Genomic DNA, 24,458 nt, shown 5'->3' with positions numbered 1-24,458 from the left:
TTCCATTGCATATATATATATATATATATATATATATATATATATGATATTAGATTTCTTATAATGGGTGAGCCTTACCCATTTTAGTATCTTCTTTTGCAACATTTGATAAAGCTCCTTGAGAATTAGTTGATTTCCTTAGCTTCATTGATTAACATCTTAGTACCATTTTCAAAAAGGACTCATTCTGTTTAATTTTCATTTCCTTCTTACTAACAAGTTGTTTAACTTTATTTTTCAACTTGCATTGTTTTCCTAGATCTAAATTTTCCACTTACACTTCCGTTCATTGAACATAGGAACCATAGAGGATATTTAGCTTCAGCATTTATAAAGTAATTCTTACACTACATTTAATAATTGTCCATTCAGTAAAAATAAAAAAGGATTGCATAATATTTATTATAGTTTTAAAGAGAATATTGAAATGTGAAATTAAAAATAGGAACCTAGTTTAATTCTGGGGAATCAGATTCTGTATATGACATTCTTCCCCAGGCATCTTGTCTCATATAGAATTGGGAAAAAAAGGAGTGTATTCAATAGGAATTAGGACTTTAAGGAAGTCATCTAAGAATCATTTATTCTGGAAAAAGTATAAGGTACCAGGAAAAATGAACTGTATCACACAAAATATGATTGTGAGTGTGTGTTGTTGGAAAGATATAGAATGCTGTCCCTCTCTCGTTGCTCACCACCACAACAGGTCTCCCTGTTGTATAATACCAGTGTATTACAGCTATAAGAGCTGCAAGATGCAATCTCTCACAAGACAAATACATAAAATCTCCCCAAATCAAGAAAAAAAGCAAAAACATGATTAGTACAGTAATATGTAGCCACTGATATCTATAACTACAAACAATGTTAACTATAAACCATTTCTAACTCAGAGTAAAATTATTCCTCACACTAATGACCCAAATACCTCAGGACCTTTTACTAATAATAAAAGTTACTAGTTTTTAAGGAATAATAAAATAGATAATTAAAGCATAAAAAAACAGAAAAAAATTCTAATAGACAAAGAATGGGTCAGATGTTAAAATTATCAAGTAGAAATTTTAAAATAACTGAATAATATATTAAGGTATGATATAATTTTTCTATAGCTTTTTACCAGAAATTGTTGGTAAAAATGAGAACAAAACTTTATTTTCTTACAGTTCTAAAAGTTAAAGGTCTAAAATCAAGGTATTGACAGGGTCATGTTCCTTCTGAAATCTGGAAGCAAATTCTTCCTTACTTCTTCTTGTAATTGGTGGTTTGCTGAAAATTTTTGGCATCTCTTGAATTACAGCTGTATGAATTCATTCTGTGTCATCAAAATCACATGGTTTCTCCACGTGGTCAAGTTCATAGAAGAACATTAGTTATATTAGATAACATGATGGCTTTTCATTTTAGCTAAATAGAAGTGTAATTACTACATTTCTCAGTGAACTTACATTCTGAGACACTGGAACTTTGGTACTCAAAATATTTCTTTTGAAAAGACACAATTTAATCTGTAATAGGGTTAAGTTCTCAGATATAGAAGAGATACTAAGAAATAACTAGAAAGTTTGAAAATATTTGAAACTATAAACAAAGAATTTATATAAATAATATTTAAATATATGTCAATTAAAGTGAAACACCTTACCATTCATATATTAGAAAACTAAACAGTATGTAAGAGATAAGCTTCACTTGAATAAACTAGATATAGAAGAATAACTTAAGCTTAAAGCAAAAAGAAAAACGATTTAAAAATTATAAAAAAAATCAATCAAATTGGAAATAAGAAGATAAAAGGGACTATAAACAAAAACACTAAACATAAAGCTATCTCTTTGAAAATATCAAACTAATTTGTGTTTATATATGTCATAACTACAGCAGTTCTCTCCAAAGAGATCAATAGTGTCAATGAAAACCTAGCATAATTTTTTAAAACTGAAATACTTTCATGCTTATGAGAGATCATGGCTTGTCACTATTTTCTGAAACAAAGATGGAAACATGTTCCTGGAAATAATCACATCCTATTGAGGTGAGAAGACTAAGGCAGAGAACACAAATAGAGACCAATGTAACAGAGAAACCATGCAGGTGGACATGATGGGCTTATAACAGAGGGACAGAATTGCATGAAAGGATCATAAGAAAAAAATAATATTTCCAAAAACATTCTTTCTTTAATTTTAACAATTCTGTCAACCTGTTATGCGTGCGCACACACACACACACACATACACACAGACACATAAACACACAAATACATGCATACATATGTATAACTATACACACAGATACATACATACATATATAATATAGAGAAAAGAAAATGATTCTCTTTCTAATCCTATACAAAACAAAATCTAAAAGCCCAATAAGAAGTAATTTTTCTATAATTAATATGGGATACTGAGTACCCAAGTCATGAATAAAAAAGATTTCTTATATGTCATAAAAATGCTCTAATATTTTTAAAAATATGAATAAACTGCCTAAAATTCAAGTAAAGTTTTAATATATCAAAGTCTCTATCAAAAGAATGTAATAGGCACAACACGAGAAATCATACTGGTAATACATTTTTAGGGTCAAATTAGGAAATGTGAAACAAATATTTTTATTTTTATTTTTTTTAAGAAGAAGGAATTTACAGAATTTGGTAGCAAGAGTTATAGTGATTACAGGAAGCATCAGCCACCTCTGTGGCTTAAGTTTTAATGGATTAGGTTATGGTTTTATTTAATTTTTTTAAACTTGCTTTTTTTTAGTTATACATGAGAGTAGAAAATATTTTGGCTGATTATACATACATAGAGTGTAACTTATTCTATTTAGAATCCCATTCTTATGGTTCTACGTGATGCAGAATTACATTGATGGCCTTTTATTCAAATACAAGACTAGAAACGTTATGTTGAGTTGATTGTACTGAGAAAGTTATGTCCAGTTAATTCTTTCCTATTCCCCTCTCTTCATTTCCCTTTGTCTCATCCAATGGATTTCTATTTTCTTCTGCTTATTTTGGATTAGCATCCACATATTAGAGAGAATATTTGGTCTTTGATGTTTTTGGAATTGGCTTATATCACCTAGCATGATATTTTCTAGTTCCATCCATTTACCAGCAAATGCTATTATTTCATTCTTTTTTATGGCTGAGTAATATTATATTGTGCTCTTTATTCATTCACATGTTCTTTATTCATTCATCTGTTCAAGGGCACATGGATTGTTTTCATAATTTAACTATTGTGAGTTGAGCTGCTATAAATATTATTGTATGCTGATTTTAAGTCCTTTGAGCTTGGACCTAGAAGTGGGATAACTGGGTCCAATGGTACTTTCATTCAAAGTTTTTAAAGGAATCTCCATACTGCTTCCAATAGTGATTGCACCAATTTGCAGTCCCACCAACAATGTATGAGAGTACCTTTCTCCCCACATCCTTGCCAATATTTATTGATACTTATAGTTTTTATAACTGCCATTCAGACTGACTTGAGATGGAATCTCAGTGCAGTGGCTAGAGGCTAAGGTTTTAGAACTTATAAACTTGTAGGAAAGGATTCAGAATTGTTTTCAATGGAAGCAGCTAATTTTCTGATGCCTGTGTAACTTGAAGAGTTGAAATGAGCATTCCATAGAGTTGTGGCACAGTAAGGAAGGGAGGACCCTGCCAAATGGTACTAACAGAAATTGAAAAAAAATATATGGTCAGCAAGACTCAAAATCTCTGGCCTCATAAAATTTATCATCAGCTCACAGAGACAGAATCTATGCATGGAAATATGTATATAAAAGACTACTTTATAAATACTGCACATTGTTTTCGTGAATTAATGAGGTATTTTTATTGAATGTACCCAGTTATATGAGATGTCCACAGCTGGAAATGATGTGTCTGGAGCCCAAGAGGAATATCTTTTCTGGAGTCCCACGTTACAGGCTCTTCTTAAAGCTTTGAGGGTCAATGTGGATGCTCAATCATAAGGTGTTAAAGAAAAAAAAAGCAATCCTACATCAGGAAGTAGAAAATAACAGAAGCTAACCAAAAGTTAGGAATAGAAGTGATAATAAAAGGAAACTCAGAAATGGTTCATAAGGAGAAACACATTAAGGTATAAACACATCTAGGAAGGTTATAGACAAGTGACATAGGAAGACAATTTTGAGTAAAAGTTTAAAAAAAGAAAAGTCCACAGAACTTGCAATCCAGGCATTAAATGTGACCTTTGAAAAAGAATACGGGCAGGCAGAATAGACAGCAAAAAAGTCAGATGTCAAATGGTTTTAATGATTATAACTAATACCATAAAGACATGAGTTAGCATTTAAAATTATTTATACCCCTTGATGCTCATGTCCAAAAGCATGGACATGCTTGTGGAATGTTTGATGATTCTTGGAATGTTTGATTATTTCTAATGCATCCCTGGGCATTCAGAGTAGAAAGATCAAAACTTTATGTCTAGTTGTAAGGGCTAAACTACTCTACATTTTGCCACTGCATATTTTCACAGAGTTTTCCTTGCCTCTCCCGAATGTTGTATGTGAAGCAGAAAACTTCTCTTCCTGAGTCAGGTGCTTGAAATCTTGGTGTAGGGCTTATATTGGCATATGGACTCTTATATCATTCTTTTCTAGGTTTCTATTGCAACAAATCAAGGGGTTTTATGTAGTTCAGAGAATTTATAACTATTGGTATTATCAGCAATTAATAAATACTAGTAAATAAAAATGAATATTAAGAATTGTTAGGGCTGGAGATGTAGCTCAGTTGTTAAGAGTGCTTGCCTCGCATGCATAAGGCCCTGGGTTCAATCCCCAGCACCATAAAATAAAAAAAAAAAAATGTTAAACTGACTAAAAGTAAAGTAGGATGCAAAATAAAGATCATTTTTTAGGTCAAATTAGGTATCACCATTAAAGTCTAATTTTATAGTATATATTAACATTTCACACATATTATTTCCTTTACTATATGACATTTACTCGTGAAAACCACAGAAATATTGGTCTACTGTTTTCATTCTGTGATAAAACAAACAGATAAGCTTTTTTAACACTGATCTAAAATATACTGAAAATCAGCTCTAAGCTGAAAAATTCTCATAAGAAACATTTACTTTTGGAAATGTTGTCTAAATAATATTCATTCTTTGGATCATGTATTGGACATATCTCAATAACTGTTTTGTTTTGCTTTAAAATAAATCCTTCAGATAGGTTTCTATGGCATTTCATGGTAATTTCCTGGATAAAATATTTAAATGGAATGAAGAGAGTCAAATGGTTAAAGGCAATTTCTTAAACCAGCAAATAGTATAGTCTATTCTCTGTCTAACTTACTTTCAAATATTTTGTCATATCTTCATGTAAAAAATGGTTATGTTTCCAAGGGTTTTCTGGAGATTGAATCATTTATCAAACTATAACCAAACTTTTTCAATTTTTATCAGAAAAGTTATGAAGCCGAACTTCAGAAGTCATTTCTACTAATCTGTTGGTTCAAAAATGTCTAGGGGGAGAGAGTGCTTTTTTGTCTCTGCACTAGTGTAAGCATATGTGAATGCTCAAGAAAGCACTTTAAGCACCATTAATGCCAATAAAGCACACGCTGCAGTCATTTTTCATGAGTGGTGCCTTCTTTGACGCCATCCCTCTGAACAACCTTCTTCATCTCTGACTGTTCATCTGTCTCACAGAAATAGCCCAGGATGTTCATTTATCATTTGAATGATGGGTGGTAAAATCTCCATTCGTTTTTCTTCAGCAGGACTAGTGTGTTTTCATGGACTGTGCTTTTTAAGCTCATTAATAGCAAAGATGTTATATGGTTCACTCCTGTTCTTTCTATGGGCTGTTGCTCACATTACAGAAAACAGTAAAAAGGCAGGAGGTAGAATATGGACCCTTGGTGCATGGGGGTTATTGAGATAACAGTTCATTATTCTTAATAAGCCAATGATAGACAAAGGGAGGATGAATAAACTTTTAGAAACCGTAAAAGTGGGTCTCTCTGTCCCTGTTTCTCTGTTTCTGTCTCTCTCTTTCTAAAAAGAACCACAGTGAGTTTCCTGTGGCACAGAAATCATTGCAGGTGGGACATTATTTCCAGCACTCCAGACTAGATAGCTGCAATATGCTCTATTTGAAGTTCCCTTGGAACACCTCCCAGAAGCCTCAGATAATGCAGAGTGCAGCTGTTGGAGATCGTTAGCGTAAATAGATCTGGCTTAGCTGGAAGCCTAAAGCCTGAAACTTAAATATATATCTGAGCTCAACTGTTAGTTCAAAAGCTCTGAAATAAAAAAAAAATTAAAAAGTTAAAATATAAATCTTGCAGACGAAAGACTTAAGAACCACGAACTTTGTTTTATTCCTAAAATAAAAACTAGAATTCCTAAACAAAGGTGGAAATTTTACCAATTTGCTCAGCCAGACGGAGTGTTGTTCCAAATTTTAAGCTTTGGTGTCATGTTTTCGATATGTCCATAAACAGAGAGAGTGCTATTGATCTATATATGCTTTTTTGTTTGAGTAAAATATGTACATAAATGGAAAAAAATAATTTCCGTAACTTCTTTCTGGAAAAATTAAGCAATATCCTGTTATGTTATCTATACTAAAGTCAATAATTTTTATATATTTAAAAATGAATGACAGAATATTCTTATGTTAAGTTTTAAATTTTTAATACACATTTTGTGGTATCAACTGGTTTCAGAATTAAATAATACAAATTTAATTTACAAATTCTGTAAGTTTGAATATAAAATCTACAAGACCTTTAGAGTTACTGATTAATAGGGCTAAAAGACATACTTAAATACTCTTTAGTACTAAAAGCATATTAAGTTGAATAAAGCAGATACTGTAGAATAAAAACAAAACAGAATGCAACAACAAATCTGGTCTTGTTTTTTAAATCATTGGTATAAGAAAAGAAAATGGACTTAACACTAGGAAATTTTATATAGTATAAGTCAACTACAATTATTCAAAAAAGTATAAATATTAATGCTAATAGACTATAACATCTATATTCACAGTCTTCTATAGGTTACCTTTATTTTGATTGTAATTTTATATTATAATCATTATTTTGGGAAGGCAGGACCAGGGATTGAACCCAGGGAGGGGTACATGACCACTGAGCCACATCCCCAGCCCTATTTTTTATTTTCTTAAGAGGCAGGGTATCACTGAAGTTCTTAGTTCCTCATTTTTGTTGAGGCTGGCTTTGAGTTCTCAATCCTCCTGTCTCAGCCTCCTGAACTGCTAGGATTAATTACATTTTCTATATTGTGACTATTTTATGAGCCAGTGATTTTTTCCATAAATAATAAAAATAAAACATTAGTTTTCTAATTTAAAACAACTTTGTAAAAAACTAAAAATGAGAAGAATGTAGTTGAATAATTTTATTCACTGAAAAATTGAGATTACTTATTTATTGGTTGATTTTGAGTTATTTAAAGCATCCATTTTATTAGATATACCATGTGTAGTCATTAAGAAAATAAATGGATTTAGTAAAGATTATTCATTGTGCCTCAGATTCTATTTCTTTTTTTTGTTACATCGTAATTGTACATAATGGGGGATCATTGTCATATATTTGTACATGCATACAATATAAGAATATAATTTCATCAATATCAATCTTCAACATTTTCTTTCTTCCTCTCCTCCCTTCCTGTGTTTCCTTTCCTCTATTATACTGATCTCCCTTTTTTTTGAGATACTTCACACACAGCTTTCTTTTCCTTTTCACTTTGTAGCTTTCACATGCAAGATAAAACTTATGACCGTTTATTTTCTGAGTTTGTCTTGTTTCACTTAGCATCATGTTCTCAAGTTCCATCCATTCTCTTGCAAATGACACAAACATGACAAAATTTTATTCTCTTGCAAATGACACAAACATGACAAAATTTTATTCTTTTTTAATACCTTCTTTATTCTTTTTACAATTCATATATATATATATATATATATATATATATATATAAATTCCATTATATATATATAAATTCCATTATATATATATAAATTCCATTATATATATATAAATTCCATTATATATATATAAATTCCATTATATATATATAAATTCCATTATATATATATAAATTCCATTATATATATATAAATTCCATTATATATATATAAATTCCATTATATATATATAAATTCCATTATATATATATAAATTCCATTATATATATATAAATTCCATTATATATATATAAATTCCATTATATATATATAAATTCCATTATATATATATAAATTCCATTATATATATATAAATTCCATTATATATATATAAATTCCATTATATATATATAAATTCCATTATATATATATAAATTCCATTATATATATATAAATTCCATTATATATATATAAATTCCATTATATATATATAAATTCCATTATATATATATAAATTCCATTATATATATATAAATTCCATTATATATATATAAATTCCATTATATATATATAAATTCCATTATATATATATAAATTCCATTATATATATATAAATTCCATTATATATATATAAATTCCATTATATATATATAAATTCCATTATATATATATAAATTCCATTATATATATATAAATTCCATTATATATATATAAATTCCATTATATATATATAAATTCCATTATATATATATAAATTCCATTATATATATATAAATTCCATTATATATATATAAATTCCATTATATATATATAAATTCCATTATATATATATAAATTCCATTATATATATATAAATTCCATTATATATATATAAATTCCATTATATATATATAAATTCCATTATATATATATAAATTCCATTATATNGGATAGGAAAGGCAGCAGAACTCAAATTTTGTTAATATATTTTAATTTCTTTTAAAGTGGTCTGGCTAAGAATATAATTATGTATTGATTATGTATTAGAGTATTTATACTTAATGTCATCGTTGAAGAGGTTGTATTCTTCTAATATGAAAAATCAACTAGTTTTACAAGTATGAATGTGTGATTTTCAAATACTTCTTTCAATTTTTAAAATAATAATATTCATAATTATTAACGGCATTATTAACGGCAAGATGTCTTACCGTTTTTAGTATGAAATATATGTATAGAAGCAAAGGAAAATTTTCACTTAGCTGTCTGAGGTTTGCTGAAACAAACTGACAAAGATAGATTAAATAGAGGATATGTAGTGCCAATTTACAGTGCCAATTTTAAGAAAAATCATAGTATGGGGAAAATCATGAATGTGGTTACCCAGTAATTATTCAAAAACTTATATATATATCCTTCCAACAGTGGAGAAAAGAATGGAAAATATCAGGATAATAGTAAATAATTATTAAGGTAACATGTTGGGTTTGAAGAACAAAAACTGCCCTGGGCCAATGTCTGTTACCTCTAGAGCTGACAATGGTTTGTGAGTGATTTTCCATGGGATGACAATCAAGGATAAGTGTGTGTAGCACAACTGTCCAAATATGGTGGTGAGGGTGGAGTTCCCTCCCTGTTTATCAGTTCAAGTTTCCTGGGAACTCAGGCAAGTGATCAAACATAACTGCTGTCTGCCTTGGGGATTTAGAACTTAAGTAGACATGGAAATGTTGCAGAAATCTTCTCCATACACTGACAGGAAAGAAGCAAGAGAAGATCAGATAAACCTGGAATTTGGGCCTGCTTTTAAAATTTTTAAATTTTCTTTTGATGAGATTTCTTAGCATTTTGAAATCAACCATAGTTTGTGAGAATCATGCTCTTAACCCCATAAATCTTATGATAATAATAAAAACTATCAGATATACTAAAAATTAAAACATTATATAACTTATTGAATATTTTCTTAATCATTAAATTACTACAATAATTAATAATTTAGAACTGAACATCGGTAAGGTAATATTCAAAGAAATAGAAAAGTACAATATTTTTTTAAAAATGAAAATAAAGATAATGAACTCTGTTCTACAATGAACTTTATCTTTGTCAATGAATGTAGCTATAATACTGTATGTCTTCCATGTGTATGGTATTTTAATGTTTTATGATATTCATGCTTTTTTTTAAGTGAAGAAAAATTTAATCCAGGGACCATCTACTACTGAACTACATTCACAGATCTCCAGACCTTTTTATTTCTATTTATTTATTTATTTATTTATTTATTTATTTTATTTTTTAAATTTGAGACAGGGTCTCATTAGGTCACCCAGGCTAGATTTGAACTTGAGATTTTCCTGCTGCAGCTCCCCAGATAGCTGGGCGTAGAGGCATGCACCACCACATCCAGCATACTATCTTTGTTTATTAATAGAGTGACAAATAAAAAATTAAAATCATTATGTTATTTGTTCATGTTTACTTGGGTATTAAGTAGTAGTGCTGGTATTTAAACATAGATCAGAATGTTTTGACAGCAATAGTTTTGACACTATTTAACTCTTTTCCATGACACAGAGACAACTACTTATATAAAAATTATTCTAAGTATTTGGGCATTACAAACATTCCTTATTTTTTATTCATTTTTTACATTACAGACATCAATATTTCACAAACATTTTATTGAAGTAACTTAACTTCTAGTTTCTTATTGAATGAAGAGATCATTTTTGCTTGGATCATTTAAATAACTGCTCATTTTATTATAAACCAAGTGAATAACTTAATTGGTGATTTCCTTCAATATCATCTGTCAATGTGATTTCAATTTTTAAAATTGCCATATTTTTAATCAATGCTATTTTACTTCAACATTTTAAATATTGATGATTGTGCAATACTATTCAAGACATTAAAAAATGTTGATTCCACATTATGTATAGCCACAAGACTGGGATCCTAATTAGAATAAGATAATATGTCATGTTTGAATAATATGTCAAAATATAGTCTACTGTCAAATATGACAAAAAGTTAAGTATAAGAAATTTAAAAAGGAATACATAAACTAAAAGTCATGGAGGAATACATGAGAAAAAATTTCATTCAATTATTCAACCAACATTTATTGAAAAATTTTATATGCCAAGCTATATTGTAAGTCCTTGAAATGAAGTTTTGCACAAGAAAATAAAGAGACCTAATTCTTTTGGATCTTATGTTCTTAAGAAAGAGATGTAAAAAGCAAATAAAATGTTAATATGAAAAAAATGTTGATGGTTCAATAAGATTTAAGTGATCTACTAATTATGATGCATGAAGTGGTACAGCAATCAGTTACATCCTCCACCAGGACAGAAACTTCATACAGCTTTTAGGAACTGGAAGAAAAAGATCATAAATAAAAGAACAAATGCATGATTTCAATGTGGGAAGAGGGCCAAGAAACCAAATGAATGGAACATTTGAAAAAGCAATATTGTGCTGAAGGGTAAGAAAATGTCACTTTGTGTGTGTGTGTGTGTGTGTGTGTGTGTGTGTGTGAGAGAGAGAGAGAGAGAGAGTGAGAGAGAGAGAGAGAGAGATTGGAGACTGAACTCAGTATTGCTCTACCACTGAGCTACATCCATAGTGTTTTTTATTCTTTCTTTTTTAAATTTATTTATTTTTTAAATTTTGAAACAAGGTACTGTTAAGTTGCTGAGGACAGTCTTGAACTTGTGATCCTTCTGCTTCAACCTTCTGGATCACTGAGGTTATCGGCATGCACCACTTGCCTGCCTGGAATATCACTTTTAATTTGCTGGTGAAAGAAGTACTACTTCAGGAATTAAAATTTCATGGAGAATGTAAGAATAAGAGCGAGACAGACATGGTAAGACTGTAATTAACTTTCCTATGTACATATAAGAATGTACCTGAGTGAATCTCAGCATCTTGTACATCCACAAGACACTAATTAAGACACACACACACACACACACACACACACACACAACTACAAGGAAATAACAAAAACATCAGGACAGTAGAGGGAGGGAAGGGAGGAGGGGAATGAAAGGGGAAATACTGGGGACTGAATTAGAACAAATTATGTTCCATGCTTTTACAATTATGTCAGAATAAATCCTATTGTGATGTATAATTAAAAATAATCATTAAAAAGGCATATACAAAGTTCAATGCAAAATTTGCAACTATAGAAAAAAGTTATTTAAACTTAAATATTTAGAAATTTGTTTAATTCAGTTAATATATTAATATGTCAATTTTGGATTGAAAATTCAAAAGTCTGAATTCACAAAATGCAATGAAGAAAAGCAAAAACTGATTTTTTCAAATGACATATTTTGGTCTCTTAAAAGAATACATGTTAAGAGTTATCTATTTCTTCTTTTAGTTTTGTTTTCAAAATTAAATTCAATTAATTTGTTTGCATTAAAAAAGATTATAAGTGAAGACACACTGAGTGAGAAAACAGTAAATACACAATGATTGTAGGAGGAAACAACTTGACATTTTGAAGGAAATAAGGCCAGTACATGTGTCACGTACCTGAGCAAAGAGTTATAGATAGTAAAACTGGGAATATAAGGATGGTTAGAGATAATAAGTGAGGTCTGGACTTAGTATGTAATCATCAGCTAACTTTGTGTAAAGTACAATCAGCTGCATAAAGATGAATGACACAATCCATGGAGAAAAATGGAAAGAAGAAAAATATTACACTAGGGTAGAAACCCAAAGCATGCCTAGATTTAAACATCAGATAAAAGAACAATGGGCTGGGGTTGTGGTGCAGTGGTAGAGCACTTGTTAGCATGTGCTAGACCCTGGGCAAGAATGTGACAAGAGAGATAAGTGAAAATAGTGGTAGGAAAAAGAGAAGTCTCTCTATAAAAAGGATCCAAGAAACTGGGAGGTTGTGTGAAAGTTTGCAGATATGTCAGTGAACAGAATACAATTAGTAGTAGAAAAAAGATTCAAAATAATATTTTGAATAATAAAATACTGAACTAATTATATTTGGAAAGAATATTTTAATTGGAAAAGAAAGGAACTAAGGATGAATTTGATTGAAGAGGGAATAGTATGTCTTGCTTTCCCTTCTAATTTGATAGAAGCAGTTAACTCTGTAATATGACTCATTCCTGTATACATATGTTCATACACCTATTTTGGTAAGCTGAAATGTTATTCCAATTTTTCATTGTAACAAACTAGGATTTAACATTCACAGAATTGGCATGACCTGGACTTTGCATTTCTCCCATGATTGCTTAGGACAATGGGATGTTATTAGGTGTAAATATACCAATTATTAACCTATGCATACACAGTTGTGTTTGCCATTTTGTTTTTCACATATGGATGAAAGATCATTGAACAGTTGGCCATGAATCACAGTTACAGAATAATGGACATGGAGCAAAACTACTGATTCAGACCTGCAGATTTTCAGGTTTCATCAGATTTTCAGCATCCATCAGATTTTCAGCATCTATCAGAGTTATCAAGAATAGCAGGCACATAATTTGAATCATAATCATCTCAACTGATCTGAAGACAAATGAAAGAGAAATTAGGAAATGTTAAAGAGGTTAAAAAAATGGTAAACCTCTAATAGAGCTGGGGTTGTAGCACAGTGGTAGTGTTCTTACCTAGTATGTGTGAGGCACTGTGTTCACTCCTCAGCCACCACATAAAAATAAAGGAAATAAAGGTCCATCAACAACTAAAAATAATTTTTAAAAAATAGTGAACCATGACATAAAATCTCAAAGTGTTGTATGCAGTAAATTGGGAGATAGAAAATACATGAAGTGGCTTGGCATTTTAGCTCTATGGAGCACATGCCTAGCACAACTGAGGCACTGGGTTTGATTCTTAGGAATCACATATGAATAAATAAATAAATAAATAAATAAATATACTACATCCATCCACAACTATCAAAAAATTTTGTTCAAAAATAAATACATGATATATACAGGTCATGATGAGGGAGGAATTTTGAAAACAATGTGATGTTTGATAACAGTGAACTTTATGAAAATAAGCTTATCAATTAGCAAGTCAGATGTAGAGGTACAAGAGCAAACATAGAAATTTTGCAATTATAAAAGAAATGTTTTTCTCAACACTAAATATTGTAGAACTTATAATAGACATCCAGAAGAAAAATTACCAAACTCAGAAAGCCCTAAGAAAGCCACTACCTCAAGGCAAGTAAAAAATCAAGGACTGTGACTCTAACAGAATTTTTCAAGTCTTGTCAAATATACAGGAAGTATTCTATATACATTTTAAGGCAGAAAAATATGTTTCAAAAGGATGACATTTGTGAACTCTTAGAAGAGTACTTTGATAAATACATGAATAATGGAATTTTAAAGAAGTTATGATGTGTATTTTAACCAATCAACAGGAATTCAAAGTCACTCGTGGAATAAAAATGAAAACTACTTCAGGAATTTGTCTCAGTCACAGTATTGGAGAGGTTGCAGTCTGAGATTAGGTGGACCCTTTGCTTTGGGCCTGTGGTGGGCATTCCAGATGGCAATGTCAGGAGGTGTGTGGCAGAGTAAACTGTTTACATCACAAGCCAGGGAGAAGAGCATAAGGAGAGGGCAGGGTTCCCACAATTTTCTTCAAAAGAATACCACTAATTACCTAAGGACTTCCCACCTCCCACCAGGTCCCTCCTCTCAAATATTCAACCTCTTTCCAGTAGGGACACCCTAGGAACCAAATTTTAACAAATGTGTCTTTGGGTGAAATTTAAGATCCAATCTATATCTCTGTTCCCCTTGCCCCCAAAGTGTCATATGCATCTCACCTAGCGAAAGGCTTTCACTTCACTTGTAAGAGTCCCAAAGTTCATTACTATTTTATGATTGCTCAAAAATCCACGTTCATAGTATCCTAAAAGTCTCTAGGAAAACTGAGTTGTGAGCCCCAATAATTTTTTTAAAATATAGATATATACATGTAATATAAAATGAGAGATGGAAACAAGTTAAATGTTCTTATTTCAACATGGAGGAATAGAAAAATATTAAGGAGGGATCAATTCAAAGCAATGGTGAAACCCAGAAGGGCAAACACTAATTACTAAATCTTTATGTCTGGTTTCAGGAGCACACTGTCAGGATACTGTGATCCTGATGACCCTCTTCTATTGTTTTAATCCATTTTAGCCCATAAGGACTCTCGATTGACTGGGTTTTGCATGCTTCTTGCAGCTTCTCCCAAAAGATTTTCTATGTTCCTGATTTCTTGGAATTTCTATCCCGGTTTTGTTTCATCCCACAGCTCCATATAGCCCTGTTAGGGCTGTTTACATATGTGTGCCTTCTGAGACTTTACTTTGAAGTCTAAATGGAAGCTGCTATGATTCCATAATGCTTTTTTTTTTTTTTTTATGGTGCTGGGGATTGAATCCAGGGCCTTGTGCATGCAAGGCAAGCACTCTACCAACTGAGTTATATCCTCATCCCAACTCCATAATGCTTGCATTCCTCATGCCTGCAAAACTAACATTGCATGGGCAATGCCAAGATCTGTCACTGGTATCTGCTATACATGAACCCAGTTCAACCAAAGCTGCAGCCTCTACATGTTTTGTTTGATGACCAGGAGGAAATGAATTCCCATTTGGTTTCAAGACTGACTCAGGCTATTTTCTTAAATGATTTTACCCTAGAAAATTTTTGAAACCACCCTTGTGTGGTTACTATTTACTCATTTGTTTTCTCTCTACCAAGTGACTTGTGCTCTTGAGTCTGTGATAAATGGGCAACCTTGAAATTTTCTAGAATTCCTTGAGGGATTCTTTCCTCTTGACTCTGTGCTAAGCACTAGGCTTCTTTTTCATCAATACTAATTTTCTTAGCAACTCCATGCTTCACCTACACTTTTGCTTCTTTTCCTGCCACTGTGCAAATTTTCCAAATCTTTTAAATATGTTCATTTTGTCTTCTGGGTCTTTTTTTTTAAACTATAAATCTGGTTGAAAGCATCCTATAGTACTCAGACCACAGCCAGAATACTTTATCGCCTTGAAATTTCCTTCCAAGTAATCTAGACCATCATCATCCTTAAATAAGCCTTCATACAAAATATCAAAGTACAGACAAAATGTATTCAAATTGTGTGTTATGTGTATAGCCTCTGGTCCACTACCAGAGTCTTCATTTCCATCTAAAACTCCTCAGTCTGTCCTTTATTGTCCTCATTCTTATTAGCATTGTGAGCCCTTAACTCACCTACTAATCTCTGCAAACAATATTCTGTGTTTCCCCTGACTTGTTCCTCCAAACTCTTCAAAATTTGGCCCCTATATCAATTCTGATGGCTTCTCCACATTTTCAAGTATTACTATGTAAAAGGCCCCACTCCTTGGTATAATTTTTCTGTGTCAGTTAGTTCTCTGTCACTATAACAAAATACCTGAAATAATTAACTTGTAGTTAAAAAATGTTGATTTTGACTTCCAGTTTTGGACACTTTAGTGCAAGATTGGGTAGACCTTTTGCTCTGGATTTCTTGTAGGCAGGCCAGGTGACAAAGGCAGTGAGAGTGTGACAGGGCAAACTGTTTACTTCATGAGCCAGGAAGAAGGAGATAACAATGAAAGGGCCAGAGTTTTACAATCTCCTTCAAGGGAACACCCCAATGACCTAAAGACTTATCTGAATTTACTTCCAAAGATTTAATCACACCGAATAGCACCAGTATGTAGACCCAGTCTTTACACATGAGCCTTTAGATGCCTTTTGACTTTTAAGTATATTCTGCCCTTTAATTTTTTTTTTCTAAGAGTGCATTGGATTTTTTTAGAGTGTTCATTATATTGGTTTGTTTGATCTGCCACAGTAATGTGCCATAGAATAGGTGGCTTAAAATAGCGGAAACATTGTGTATCATGGTTCTGGAAACTAGAAGTCTGAAATCAGATTGGCGGAAGGTTTGATTCCTTCTTGAAACATGGTAGCATGCTTTTCTCCTTCTGTCAGATACTGATAATCCTTGGCATTCCTGGGCCTGTAAACATGTCACTATGATTTCCACTTCCTTCATTATGTGACAACCTTTTTGTGTCTGTAAATCTTATGTCCTCTTACTATATGGATGCCAGTTACTTTGGATTAGGAATTATTCTAATTCAGCATGAACTTTCCTTAAGATTGTCGAATCTACAAACATCTTTTCTCTAAATTAGGGCACATTTATAGGTTTAAGCAGATAGAATTTAAATATATACTTTCTGGAGTGGGACGCATTCAACCAATAACAATGAGCCTATGAAAATGGAGCCATTATATAGAACTGACACACGTGACAAGATCTGGACATTTTAGCTTGTTACTATGATTAAGACTTTAATGGATGTTAGAATGAATATTACTATATTTTTGCAACTTGAAGGTCATGTCCTTTACATTATAATAGATAAAAGCTCATTGGTCTTGTTCCTTTTTTTTTCATCCTTTCCATCCTTTCCATGGTTACTTGACCATGATTTGGGCACAATTCTTTCACATTCTTTAGTAAGAAGTTCATATTATTAATGGCAGAACTCTTTAATATGTTCATGTGGTTGGGTTTCCCTTCATATACTCCTGCTATCAATTTGGAGAACATATTTTGGGAAGAAGTTATATCTTCACAGTTACACTATAATAAGACATATGGAGCAGAGTCCTTCAAAATGGCTTCAGTAATCTGCATTCTACCATTGTTGTTTGACACAGATGAAAGAATGAGAACAGGGAATGCATGTTCATTGTTTAGTAGCACTGTGATTTGGTGATTGTTAGCCACAATTATTGCAGTAAAATCTGAACAAAGCACATATTGTACATAGAGTCTGTGTTTTAGATTTTTAGAACTACACATTGTTAAGGGAATGCAAAGAGCACAAGTCACTTCCTAGAGAGAAAACAAATGAGTAGATAATTAATATGAAGTGGATGCTAATATCTCCTTCTGTGTTTGTGAATGAGAAGAGAAATGCAAGTAATCTGAAGAGATTAGTTCTTTTTAAATTTCATGTAAGTATGTTTTTCTATATATTTTTCATAAGCATTTCTCTTAATTACATTTTAAATACATACTACAAAAACAAAGATGAATAAAATCAAAGATAAAGGGAGCCACTGTCTCCATTGGGCAATTGTTGAGTTATTAAAATCTTGCTAATACCAGAATTAAAAATAAGGATTTGTTGTTAAAGTGAGTGAGATCAGAAGACCAGAGGGAAATAAAAGGGGAAAAATGCCTTTCCTCCCTAGTGGGAATAAGGTTCTTAAAAAGTCCTTTTTTCTAAACTATATGTTTTCATTATGTTATTTAAAAGGCTTTAGGTGTATTTCAAAATGACTATTCAACCCATCATTCCCTGAATCCCAGTGAAATCAGGAAATATGTAGTTTGGAATCTGCTTTTTGACTGGAACAACTAGTGGCCTTCCTGAAGGCTAAGTCTGGGGCTCCAGGTTTCTCACTTTCATGATGGTCTACCCTTAGCCTCCTTCATATAATAAAAATTTATCAGTTATTTGCCAAAATCACAATTTACCTGTTTATACCCATTTCTGTCTCCAATGACTTGTGCTTCAGAAAAGCAAACTTCAGTGTGACTTCGTGGTCCAGTGCCTCTGGATCTTTAGGTGGCAGTTTTTCCTATGGTTTTGATTCCCCAAACTGTTTCTTATTGTATGAACAGGAGTGGTGATTTACAATTGTTTATATTTTGCAACTGAAACTGAATGTTCTAAGTTATCTTTCCCTATTGCTTTAAATATTATACATTGATTTTCAAAACATTGTTTACAAGAGGAATATTTAGACAATTGCAGTACTTAAATCAAATGTGTATTTAAAATTATTTCAAAATATGAAATGATCAACTGAACTAACTCATTTATAATTGATGAACATTACATTAAAAGTACTGGCTGACATCCAAGTATTAATTTTTATATACTGTTTTTCATGAAAAGAATTAGATCTTAACGAGTGATTTTCAAAATTTGAACAAAAAGTTTACCAAATAAGCCTAAAGTATCGTCCAACACCAAAAACTAGGAAGGTGCTAAAGACATACACATACATATAACACACACATACAGACACATCCACAATAACAGAAATTTGGCAAGTGACACAGGACCAAAATAGTAAATCTTCCAATGAACAAAATGGGAAAAAAATAATAAAAGTATAAATACTGAGTTATAGCTCAACTTATAAAATAATTATTCATAGATACATAGTGACATAAATAATTGAATGAATAAATTAATGCCAACTATTTTCTGATATAGAATATTTAAAATAATTATTGTAGGTACTTTAACATCAAACACATAGAATGAACCTCTAAGTCCTGGGCTAATTACAGTGACTTCCAAAGAATAGAATATGAACATTACAAAAAGTTATTACGTTTATAATGAATAAATTTGACAAATACTACCTCAGCCAGCTGATAGGGTAATAGCAAAGGTTAATAGCAAAATCACTAAGTAAGGTTCATAGTATGTACTCGTGTTTGTATTGTATCAGGTGTTCATACTATGTCATTGTGTTCTTCTTCCCCAAATTCTATAACCCTAAGTTAATAATGAGGCAAACTTCAAGCAAATCTCAATTGATGAACCTTAAACAAAATACCTGCTCAATATTTGATATGCACTGGATTGTGTCTCCTGCCTGATTCATATGTTGAAGACATAACCCCACTGAGATTGTGTCTGGGAATCAGGATTGGAGAAGTAATTAAGGTTTAATAAGGTCATAATGAAGCTTTAATCTGTTAAGTCTGCATCCTTTTAAGTAGATGAAGATCTCTCTCACTCTCTACCATGTGACATTTTGTATTTCACAATGCTCTTGAGGAAGGAAAGTACACATATTTATTCAGCTGTCTTCTATAAAATTGGATTATTGAGTATAAACAAAAAAATGGAATCCTAACTAGAACTACTGCAATGTTATATGTGATTAAAGAACAACAAATGAGATAATATAATACAGAATTTTCAGGCTTAACTTTTTCATATTCCAGCAAATTTAGTATTCTGAAGCATATTTCTAGTAGTAATAGTCTTGTGCAGAGAGAGTGTTCAACAAAAGGACATAAAATATCACGGGCATTAGTCTTCTTAACTCCCATTCAAAATACAAAAGCACCTCAGATACATGGATATTTAAATAGGAAATTGAGAAGTTTTACATGTATGGTTTCAACTAAAAAAAAGGGACAGTTTTGTCTCATATATATTTCATGAAAAACATAAACTAGTAATTTCAAAGGTTAACATTTCTGAAATTTGCTTTATATTTAGTCACAGGTTTAATATATTTTATGACTTTGATAAATATATATAAGAATGTGGTTTGACTTTACTTCACTGAATTTTTAAAAAAAACATTTTATAATTTTCTGACTGTTGTCAGTCCCACACATGACTAGGTGTTTTGGAAGCTACCAAAAGGCCTGCCACCAAAGACCAATTTCTGCACATCTTTTTACATATAAAATAATTAACGTATTTAGAAAACTAATTGCTAAACACAATTAACTTAGTAAAATACTCCAATAATTTCTAGATATGTAAATCTGCAAATAGTTCACAATTCATAGCCTGGAATCTCTGGATTAAGAGAGGAAAACCTTTAAAATTTAGGCACTATCAGAAATAATTTCCCTTCTTTGACAAAAAGAAAAAACATAATAAGATATTGTAGCTATGTCTCTAAGGCACTGGCCATAGCTATTTATCTGAGGCTCAGGGTAGTAAAGATATTAGATTTTTTTTAATAATTCTATTGGAATTGGTTTGTTGGTTCCATGGTTAATGATGGGGCAAGATCAAAGTAATTTCTAAGTGGACAAATAGGAAATAGGCTTCTGGCTTGGAAAAGTCATCTATATTTAGAAATATTACTAATCAGACATTAACATTCCTCTCATTTTAATCTTTAATATTTATATGAGGAAACATAAGATATGAGTCATGGTCTTTCACCCTTTGATGATTATTGAGGACAACCAGTGAAAAAAAGAACTTTTCTCTCACTTCTTAAAAATCTGCTCATCAGAAAGAGAAAAATGGATAAATTCATATTTATAACCTCTCACTCCCTTTCTGTCCTTTCACTTCAATGAGGAGACACATTACTATGAGATAAATTGAATCGCTCCAAAGATATGTTGAAACACTAATCCCCAGTATCTTAGAATTGGACCATGTTTTAAGTTCACTACATCTATAAAAACTCTTAAGACTCATACAACTGTGGGAAGCAGGTTTACTAAAAATGGGTCCCAAAAGAAGAATCTCACTTCTAAAAGGACATAAAAGATCATCACCATGCCAAGCACTAAGAAGAGAAGGCTGAACATTTTCATTCAGAAAATCCTGGACTGAAGTCTTAGTAATTGCCTTTGTCTGGTGAGTCAGAAGACAATTATGCACAAGTCATATGAAGCAGATTTGTTTCTATAGACACAATGAGGCACAAAGGAAGCCAAGGATGCATTGCAAGACAGTCTCCCAAGGCAAAGAAAGCTTTCTGGAGCAGATGGATTCTTCATTGTCCATATCCTACCTGAACCATAGCCTGCGCCATCTGATTACATAAGGGGCCGCCCAAATCACTAGGTAAAGCTATGAAGGACATCCTGCTTTCAGAGGAGACAGAAATAAAACTTGGCTGGCCCTGGGCAGCTTTTTCTTCTTTTATGACATTTCCTTGCAAGTATATTATACAGTCATTCTGAGAATTACGGGGAAGAAGAAGAAGAGGAAGAAACTCAGTTAGCCTAGTGTATCAAGGAACAATCCAACAGACGGGTGTTCTAAGAAGAAGTAGAAAACTGCACATGAAGACCAGAACTCAGAGAGGAAATGCTATTTGTGACAAGAAAAGCATAGATTGAATTACTACAGCTAAACACCAAAGAAGTACAAAGGTCGGCCAGCAAACCACCCTAAAGAGGGAAATGATGCTCCTCTACAGATTTCTGAGGGAGGAAGGCCCTGCTGTTATTTTGCTTTTGGATTTCTAGACTTCAGAAATGTGAAACAATAGGGCTGGGATTGTGGCTCAGCTGTAGAGCACTCACCTAGCATGTATGAGGTCCTGGGTTCGATCCTCAGCACCACATAAAATAAAATAAAGATTATTGTGTCCAACTACAACTAAAAAATAAATATTAAAAAAGAAATGTGAAACAATAAATATCTGTTTATTTAATTCCCCAGTTTCTCATACATAGTTATAAAAATATAAGAAATTGATAAAACTCATTGATGTTGATGTATTTAATACTGGATGGGAACAGAGATTCTAAAATATCAGGAATGATGCTTCTTTCTCCTCTAGTGCTTTTATTTCACCTTATATTTAGCTAAAGAGGCATAAACTACTTCTGACAATTAGAGACTAAAAGGTCCTCAGAGTTGAAGTACTTTCTTCCCAAATAAGTAACAAAGAGCACGTTTTGAGAAGCAGTGTGCATGTTTAGTCAGCTTTTTTTTTTTTTTTCTGCTATGAACAAAAGACATGACAAGAACAATTAGAGAAGGAAATGTTTATATCGAGGCTCATGGCTTCAGTGCTCTCAGTCTATAGACAACCTGCTCCATTCCTTGGGGCTCTAGGTGAGGAAGAACATCATGGTGGAAGAGAGTGACAGAGAAAAGCAACTCAAGACATCACACCAAGAAGGGACACCTAATACATAAATAATAACATCATGTGTGCATGGATAGATCTTCATCTACTAATGGATTTACTTTATGTATTGATGAAGTGTTACTTTTTCAGAGGAAGGATAAGTAAAAAAAAATTAATTGACCTGCATAAATACAAAAAAATCTAATTTCTAAGCAACTGAATTGCTAGGTAGAGAATATACAATGACGTAAAATGTCAGTTATTTTCAAATAAATTTTGTTTAATCTGTTTGCTTGCTATATCACAAGTTATAATATTTAGCAATCATTTCTCTTCTAATCCTTACTTTTTCCTTTAACTTGTAATCACATAAAATATTCATATTTTCTTCTGTAAAAGTTGTATTTAATTTTTTATTAGCATATACTAATTTTATACCTGTATGGGGTACAGTGTGACTTTTTTTCTTTTTCTTCCTTTTTATTCATTTATTTATTTATTCTTTCATTCATTTATTTTTATTTATGGTAGCAGAATTTTACCCAGGGGCACTTAACCACTTAGCCACATTCCAGCTGTATTTATTTATTTATCTATCTATCTATCTATCTATTTATTTATTTATTTATGTTTTGAGACAGGGTCTTGCTAAGTTGCCAAAGCTGGCTTTGAACTTGTGTGATTCTCCTGCCTCACCCTCATGAAACACTGGGATTACAAGTATGCACCATCATAGCCACCTACTTTTTGATACATTCCATATTGGGTAAAGATCAGGTCAGGACACTTAGCATATCCACCACCTCAAGCATTTATCATTTCTCTTTGATCCTAAGAATTTATATTTTCCTCCTAGTTACTTAGAAATGTACAATACCATATTTTTAACAATATAAACCCTACAGTGTGTGAATTAAAACCACTTGTTATTCTTATTTAGATGTAATTTCATATACTCTTGCCTTCCAGTCTCTGATAACCACATTCTCTAACCTCTGTTATGAGTCCATGAGATCCATTGTCTTGTACTTCACAATTGAGTGAAGTATTTGCCTTTTTCCATCTGGCTTAATTAATATTCTTCACATACATACACATTTTTATGAATTACAATACTTTATTCATTTTTAAGTCTGAATATTACTAAATTGTGTGAGTGTGTGTGTGTGTGTGTGTGTGTGTTTTATTCATTTGTCCATTGATGGATATTTAAGTCAATTTCAAATTTAGCTATTGTTGTTATGGTACTTCTATAAAGACAATGACCAAACACACCCCATTTTACCCCCAGACTCCATGTCATGTAAGAAGTGCTTCTCTTATTAGAAGTCTCTGCCTCTGCCATCCTGATCCTGATCAGGTTTCTTAACACACATGTTTTTGTTCTCCTTATACAATGTAGAATCATTTTATTTTTGGTTACCAGTTTTCTTGGACAATGTACCCTGTGAGAGAATGATTGTCTAGATGTTAGTACAATTTTTAATTGTACTCAACCTGGATCCTTTTGACCGATTTCCCCTCTGCTTATGATTTAAAATCTCATGATGTTTGTTTATGATTTTGAATCATAGCAATAGCCACTTAGGGTTATTGTGGTTTGGAACTATAAAAGTGTGCTGTAACCTTTGAGGGGGATCTAGGAGAAAAGACTTGCAGCCTGTCTTTGTCTTACCAGATGGTGTACCACCAAGCTGGTGAATAAAGATATTTTCATCTCCTGCTTTAAGACAGACTTGGTGATTTATTACAATGTTGCTGTAACATTGTTGATGAGTGTTGCAAAATATATATATATATATATATATATATATATATATATATATATATATATAGGTATCT

Source organism: Marmota marmota, unplaced genomic scaffold (genome assembly GCF_001458135.2).
Source record: "Marmota marmota marmota unplaced genomic scaffold, marMar, whole genome shotgun sequence".
NCBI classification, from domain to species: Eukaryota; Metazoa; Chordata; class Mammalia; order Rodentia; family Sciuridae; genus Marmota; species Marmota marmota.
This window is presented reverse-complemented; position numbering follows the sequence as displayed.